The following is a 7,251-nucleotide window of genomic DNA, read 5'->3' on the forward strand; positions in this document are numbered from 1 at the left end:
AGTTCCAAACACGCCGCGCTTTCAATGTTATTCTATGGGACGACAGCAGAGATTTCAATATTAAATGGTAAATTTGAATGAAAAAATCACATGCAAGTATTTGTCTGACTGTTATTGCATTATTGCATATTTGTAAATGTCAGTTTTACATTTAGAGCGGTAGGGGGGCAACTGAAAGCTATCTATAAGTACTATTACTTAGATACGTTTTTAAGTTTTGGAGGGAAAGCTTCACATTCGTGTTAGCATACTGGCCTAACCTTAACTTGTACCTTACATCTGTGTTGAAATCAAAGTATTCAAGATGTTCTACCATGATCATTTAAAGATATAAGCCACACAAAGTATCAAATATATTAAAGAATAACAACTCATTACGCTTGGATGAATGAAATTGTATTTTTTTTTATTAAACAATTAGTGTGACAAGGACAAGTGATTGCGATTGTGTGAACAGATTCAACAATGGACACAGCAGGGAACACTATATACTTAGGGCAAACCATTAACATATAACGTTGCAAATATACTATACTTTATGCCATTACAATACTTAGAATAGCCCTAGGAAATTCAAAATGGGTTTAGGAGGGAGGATCCTCGTTTGGTCATGAACTCTGACCTCTAACCTATTCTCAAAAGTCAGGGCATAAGTGGTTGAGGAACAGTTGTTACCCGCTCTGTGATCTTCAATGGTGTCATGGTTCATTGGTTACAACTAACATTTTATAGATCAATGGTCATACTATGGTTGGCTGTGCAGCATTTGGATGCTCCAATCGGTCGGAGAAGGGTTCATGGCTTCCCTAAGGACCAAGAGCGCAGGGAGAAATGGATGGCAATGGTCAGCCGTCAAAACGTATTGACAGTCAGCAACAGTCAAAAACGATGTAACGTAATGTTCAGATCACTTGCTAGCATTTCAAAAGGGCATAATAATTGTAGTGTAGAGAATTATGACTTTCCAATGATATTTGAAGTGCAACGGAAACTGATATTAAAGCCTACCTACAGGTACACTTTGGAAATGACCAATTCAAAGCCACAAAAGTAGATAGGATGTTGAAGTTGAGGCCCGATGCAGGCCCAACAGTTTTCATCCATCGCCCTAAACCGAAGAGGAGGAAACCCCCTTCTGTGAGGGTGCTTCCGGAACCAAGTGCAACGGACCACCCATATTGCGCCAAATTAAACTTCGGTATGATCCATCCAGCTTACAATATTCCCCATTTCATGTAATTCTAGGATAGAGTACACTCCTAATGAGATTACATAATTCATATTTGCACATTCAGTTTAAAAAACAACCAGAAGGCAGGGATTCTCTGAGGATTTGCACACAATGTAGATAATCGACACATTTCTACCCAATTAACAATTGCCGGTAGATCCATTTATTAATTGTATTGGTTTCTGATTGTGGCAGATGATTTAATTCACATTACAGAAATGTTTTGCTTTAATTCATTTTCTTACATTGGAGATGACAGTAGTTGCAAATGCAAAGGCAAAATACATATAACATCAACATTGCCTTGTAATTGTTACAGAGATTGAGGGAGAAATTTAGGTGGATTTCAAGAGCGTTGAAAAGGACATCACAGGAGACAGAGAGAGCAATCAAGAGGCCACATTGCCAGTGGCGGGTGATCCAGGGGCAGGTGATCCAGGGGCGGGTGATCCAGGGGCGGGTGATCCAGGGGCGGGTGATCCAGTGGCGGGTGATCCAGGGATTTGTGTGCCGAGGGCCAGTCAGTCAGGGGTCAACAGTGAAGGAATAACTTTTGCCAGGGCCAGCTGCTCCAGGGACCAGACTGCCAGGGACTGATGGGGCGACTGTGGAGGACCTAATAAGAAGGAGAGCAGAGAGGGCTATTGCAAAACAAAAAAGAATCAATTTGGCACTAAGAAAGAGAATCAATTTGGCACTAAGAAAGAGAAACAATTCAGTCAACAAGAAGTTAAAACGAAAAAGCCATATAGGTTAAATTCACCGCCCATCATAATCAGCATTGTTGAATCGGCGGCATCTGTAGGGCTTCATGTGCTGAACATCACCCTTTCCAGGATATAATTAAACAAACAGTTATTTCTACTAGCTATCGCATCATAAAACCCGTCCTTAAATCAACCTAAATTATCCTAGTAATCCAACATAAATAACTAACTAAATAAAAGTTAGATTCACTAGTACTGAACTTTGTAATTGTTGGTGTAGATACCATCACATGGTGCAGTCGAGCTAACAAACTAGCAGGCAATCGGTCGTCTACCAAGATAAAAAATATATATAATTACGCTGTGCATATACAAATAAATATCAATATATGCATCATAAAGGTCCTGATACAATATAGACAGTTGACAATTCAAAAGAGGTAGCTATTAATCAATTTACCCCTGGAGATACCTTCACAGATGGTGAAGTTGAGCTAACAAACTAGCAAGCAATCGGTCGTCTACCAAGATGAATATATATATAATTACGCTGTGCATTTACAAATAAAGATCAGTATATGCATCATAAAGGGCCTCTGATACAATATAGACAGTTGACAATTCAAAAGAGGTAGCTATTTAATCAATTTACCTCAGAAGTTACTCGGCGGCCAGCAATGGAAATGAACGGTCTCCTACGCCGTAAAATGGTTGTTTGGAACTATTCGAGGCTCCATACCCCGGAAGTAGGCGCTACAACGGAGTCCAATGGAAGTGTCGCAACTCTCTCTCTCTATAGCTCTGACTCCACCCATTCCAAGTACCTGGACGCGCAATCATGCACGAGCGCGAACAGAGATGCGCGAGAGCGAGCCAGGCTAGCGTAGGTTTTCGTTTAACAACATGGCACTACATTCAGCTGTAAGTTGCACCCAGTACCACGGGAAGTAGGGGTTTTGGGGGTGCTGCAACACCCCCTGTCCGAGGCCCTGTCTTATCACAGAAAACGATCATTTCTAAAAAACTCCGGCCAAAGTGGAGATTTCTGAAAACGCCGGTTATGTGTTGTCGTGTCAACGGGGAGAAACGGGATTTTAGGTTCTGAAGCGTCACATTATGCACCAGGAAATGCTTAACGTCATGTGAGCGCCCGCTGTACCGTATTGGTCCGAATATAAACACAAACCCCAATGTAAAACGACCTATATTTGGAAAAAAGATTTGAAGACCAGATCTTGTTTTTATGAATAAATTGTATTCATTGAAATAATATACGAAAATAAAAAGGCATAGAATAAAACACTGCATTGCCACTAAACAGTAGTGAAAATAGGCCGTACTGATGTGTACACCAAAGACTATTCCTGACACTCCTCTGCCCCGCTGTGTTCGCTCTGGCTGTGGTCGCTCCGAACTGTTTCGGCCCGTGGCAAAGCGAGTCATCCTCGCTGCTGTCCAAGGCATTTTGAGACGCAGCATTTATTTAATGCTCATATGACCTAGTGCTGAAAAAAGGTTATATGAAAAAGTGTGAGGGTAGCGGTGGTGCGCTAAACTTGTTCTGTGAGCAGCTGGATGTGAACCATGGTGTGAAGGAAGTGAACACAACTATCGATTTTCAACTGTGCGCGCATGCACTGGTGTAATTGAGCTGCGCTGCTATATATCTTTTTTTATCAATGTAACGAGTTGCGAGTCTAGTGCAGGCTGAGTTTTTTTTTTCCAGCACCCCCTGCTGAGAATGCGTTCTCGCGGCTATGGTTGCACCATATGTTATAAACATTAAACGGTCACATAAATCATTACTATTTTTAGAAAATGTATGTTTGTTTCATAGAATTGTATTGGAAGTCCTGGTTTTCACTAGGGTTGCTGCGGTGTGGACATTTTCACAACGAGTAATACACTCGTCTCAACACCGGTATTACCGAGTATAAACGGTATAAACTTTGAGACTAGGTCAACCGCCACACAAGCATCGGTTTTTAGACCCTTCTCGTCCTTCAGTGGCCGCCAACGTTCGAAAGCAGCGCCTAGGATTATTCTTGATTTCAGTTTTTCTCTTTCAGCGTTTTTACTATCAATTACTCTCTGAAAAAGAGTTTTCCTTCTCTTTGCTGGTGGTGGTGGTGGTGGTGGTGGTGGGGATGGTGGCGTCTTGTCTGCCATGGAAATTGTCTTCTACTGCTAGGTCCAAATGTGGATTAACTAGTTCAAGCAGCTACCGCAGGATAACAACAAACAGGAGCTTGCTCTGGGTCACGAGCTCTGGGTCACGAGTACTGCATGAAGGGGTCGCGCGCAGGGCGCGGGAGTGCAGTACGACCGTTGATTGACGTACTTACTGTCCAATGCAACGAGGTGGCAATCCAAATGATTGGCTGGAGTTTTTCGAGCCCTGCCCGTTCCACAGATGATTGACTTGTTTAATTTTCATGTCAGTACTTCTAACTCAGTGGCTGTAAGCGGGTTATGATAAGGATTTCAAGTAATTTTGCAAAAATGCCCAAAAAAGCGAATTCCGTACCCAACCTTTAAGAAAGAAAAAAGGATTCTTTCTGTGGCGTTTCGATAACTCGGATCTCCAGGTTTCCTTTCGTTATGCTTCCATCACGCTGATTTCAGATTCGCCTGTCATCGTGTGACCGGTGGTCTACAGTGTTTATTAAAGTCTAGACATCTCCGAATGCTTTGCAACCGTTCTCCACGGGAACACGCGTGGGCATCGTTCAGCCCACCGGAACGTGTTCAACTCATACTTACCTGGCAAGGGAGATACCATAATCAAGAAGGTGGTTCACCCATAGCTAGGCTCAGCCATTGCACTGAGGCTGTTGCTGACACGTGCGAATTCCCCAAATGTAGGAATCTCGATTGCATAATTTCTGGTAGTGGGGGACTGCGTTCGCGCTCTCCCCTGGTCGTGTTGTTCTAAAGAAATAATAGCTCTGAATGATACCACCCTGAGCACGCCCGATCTCGTCTGATCTCGGAGGCTAAGCAGGGTCCGGCCTGGTTTGTACTTGGATGGGTGACCCCCTGGGAATGGCTGATGACCCCCCAAAGTCCCTATCCCTCAACCCAGGGATCGCTCATAAAGGATCGAGAATCAAAACGGACGGCTCCATGTGGTGGCCACCGGTGGGAGGTTTTATTTCCAGAAATATTATGTGCAAGGCCTAGATTATCAAAATCCGTTAGTCTGCTGAATGTTTTGTTTATTATTTTCATACTTTGAGTTGATGTAGCTGATGAGATTCATATTATCAAGTGGAAAAGTGTTTAATTGTTACATTTTTGGGCTGAATTAAGAAAAATAATAAGAATGTATTCAGTGCACTCACATTGTCTGGATGACAGAGCCATTCACAGAACTCATTATTTTGACCACACAGGGAGTGCAGCCAGCTAAGTGGGGGTGTATTCACACCTCTGGTTGCGGGAGAGAAGACACAAGGACTTCTAATTTCTTTGGTGTGTTTTTTCTTTCCACTACCCCACCCCTTGTGAAAGCCAAGCACACAGAGACTCAAATTCTTTTACAACTTTTATTTTTCACCCAGAATGGGTTTCATTGAAAGGCAATGCATATAAAACACAAGTAAACAAGATCTGTTTAATTAAAAGCTCGCCCACCACAACAAGGTACAGATCTACAGGCGAGAACACGAGAGCATGAGACGAGAGACAAACATGTACTACCATTTGCAAACATTTAGTTAAACATGGAGCTGACAGACATGCACGCATCAAAAGGAAAGGCACATATAAATAACATTAATAATAATGCAAAAATCTCAACAATTGAAGAACACACACTTGTACTTAAAGGGGTAGTTCGGAATTTTGGACATAGGGCCTGATTCCGAAGTGAGCATTGGTATTCTATATCACTGGAGACAGTTTTCAACACATTTCATTCAGTCCTTCTAGTTGCAGAGTTCGCTCGTGCTAGGCTAGCGCAAGTCAACGGGCAATGCTAACCTGCTAATAAAAACAGTCTTACCCACTCCACAGTACACCGAGGTAAATCAATTATAACGACAGACTATACATCTAAATGTCTGTGTTGATAGAATAACGTTAGAAATAAAACTAACCATACATCGCATGAATCATCGAGGGACTACTTTCTCAGCAGAAGCGGAATTCTACTATGCGCTGGTTAGGTTTGTAACCGAATCACGACAGAAGAACGTAAACAGAGAAGCGTGGGACAGAAGCGCAATTGAACGACTAGGCAACATGATGGTTCAGTGTGCTTTTAGAAATTGTAGAAATAAACGGTACAGATGGGCACCACAAAGTTTCCACCAATTTCCAGTGCGAGATCCAGAAAGGACTCAACTGTGGCTTGTTGCTGCTGGCTTCAACATCAAAACACCGGCTCGTACATGTACGGTTCGTTGGATACAACAAATTCCTCATAATCGTCTTCAAAAGCAGATGCATCGCTAACTCCTCCAATCGTGGCCATATCTTGTTAATTTAATATGCTTGTAGAATTCCTTCGTTCACTGTACTCTGCGTTTGTAGCAATGACAGCGGCAGGTAACCTAGGTATCAGTCCGCCGCTGCCGTAGCCTACGTACAGAAATATAAACACTGCTGCTGAGACCCCGCAATTCCCTCAAAATAGAATGCAATGTAAGGTTGGTTTTATTTCTAACATTATTCTATAAACAGACATTTAGATGTACAGTCTGTCGTTATAATTGATTTACCTCGGGTGTACTGTGGAGTGGGTAAGACTGTTTTTAATTGCAGGCTAGCATTGCCCGTTGACTTGCGCTAGCCTAGCACGAGCGAACTCTGCAACTAGAAGGACTGAATGAAATGTGTTGAAAACTGTCTCCAGTGATATAGAATACCAATGCTCACTTCGGAATCAGGCCCTATGTCCAAAATTCCGAACTACCCCTTTAAGATACAACTCAACAATTGGCTTGTACAGGCTAAAGTGCAATAATGAACATGATTTTCCAAAGACTCAGGTGACCAATCAACAAATAAAGGCTCAAGCTGTTCCTCCCTTTTGTGTTTTTTTGTGTTTTCTTAGCAAACTTTTGTTAAAACTGAAGCAGACAAATACATACAAACATCACAAACACATGAAGCTGACAAAGACAAACAACATGCATGACAAAAACACAGATTATCTGAACATGAACAACCACTAAAGGATATGTAAACTGATTGTGTTAGATTGGAACTGATTAAGGTTAAAAAGATTGGCCTTGATATTGAAAATAGACCAGAATGGATACTACAAAGTTTTTTATAAGTTTTTTTGCATTTTTTTTAACGATATAA

At 41.9% G+C, this 7,251-nt stretch overlaps 1 non-coding gene across 1 annotated transcript; it reads left to right on the forward strand.

Annotated features, from left to right (window-relative positions):
- Window positions 1–4,693: 4,693 nt before the first annotated feature.
- LOC115560538 (U1 spliceosomal RNA) lies at window positions 4,694–4,858 on the forward strand. The gene has a single exon (XR_003979776.1). It is a non-coding gene; the product is annotated as a U1 spliceosomal RNA (small nuclear RNA).
- The last annotated feature ends 2,393 nt before the right edge of the window (window positions 4,859–7,251 follow it).

This window comes from Gadus morhua, chromosome 15 (genome assembly GCF_902167405.1).
Source record: "Gadus morhua chromosome 15, gadMor3.0, whole genome shotgun sequence".
NCBI classification, from domain to species: domain Eukaryota; kingdom Metazoa; phylum Chordata; class Actinopteri; order Gadiformes; family Gadidae; genus Gadus; species Gadus morhua.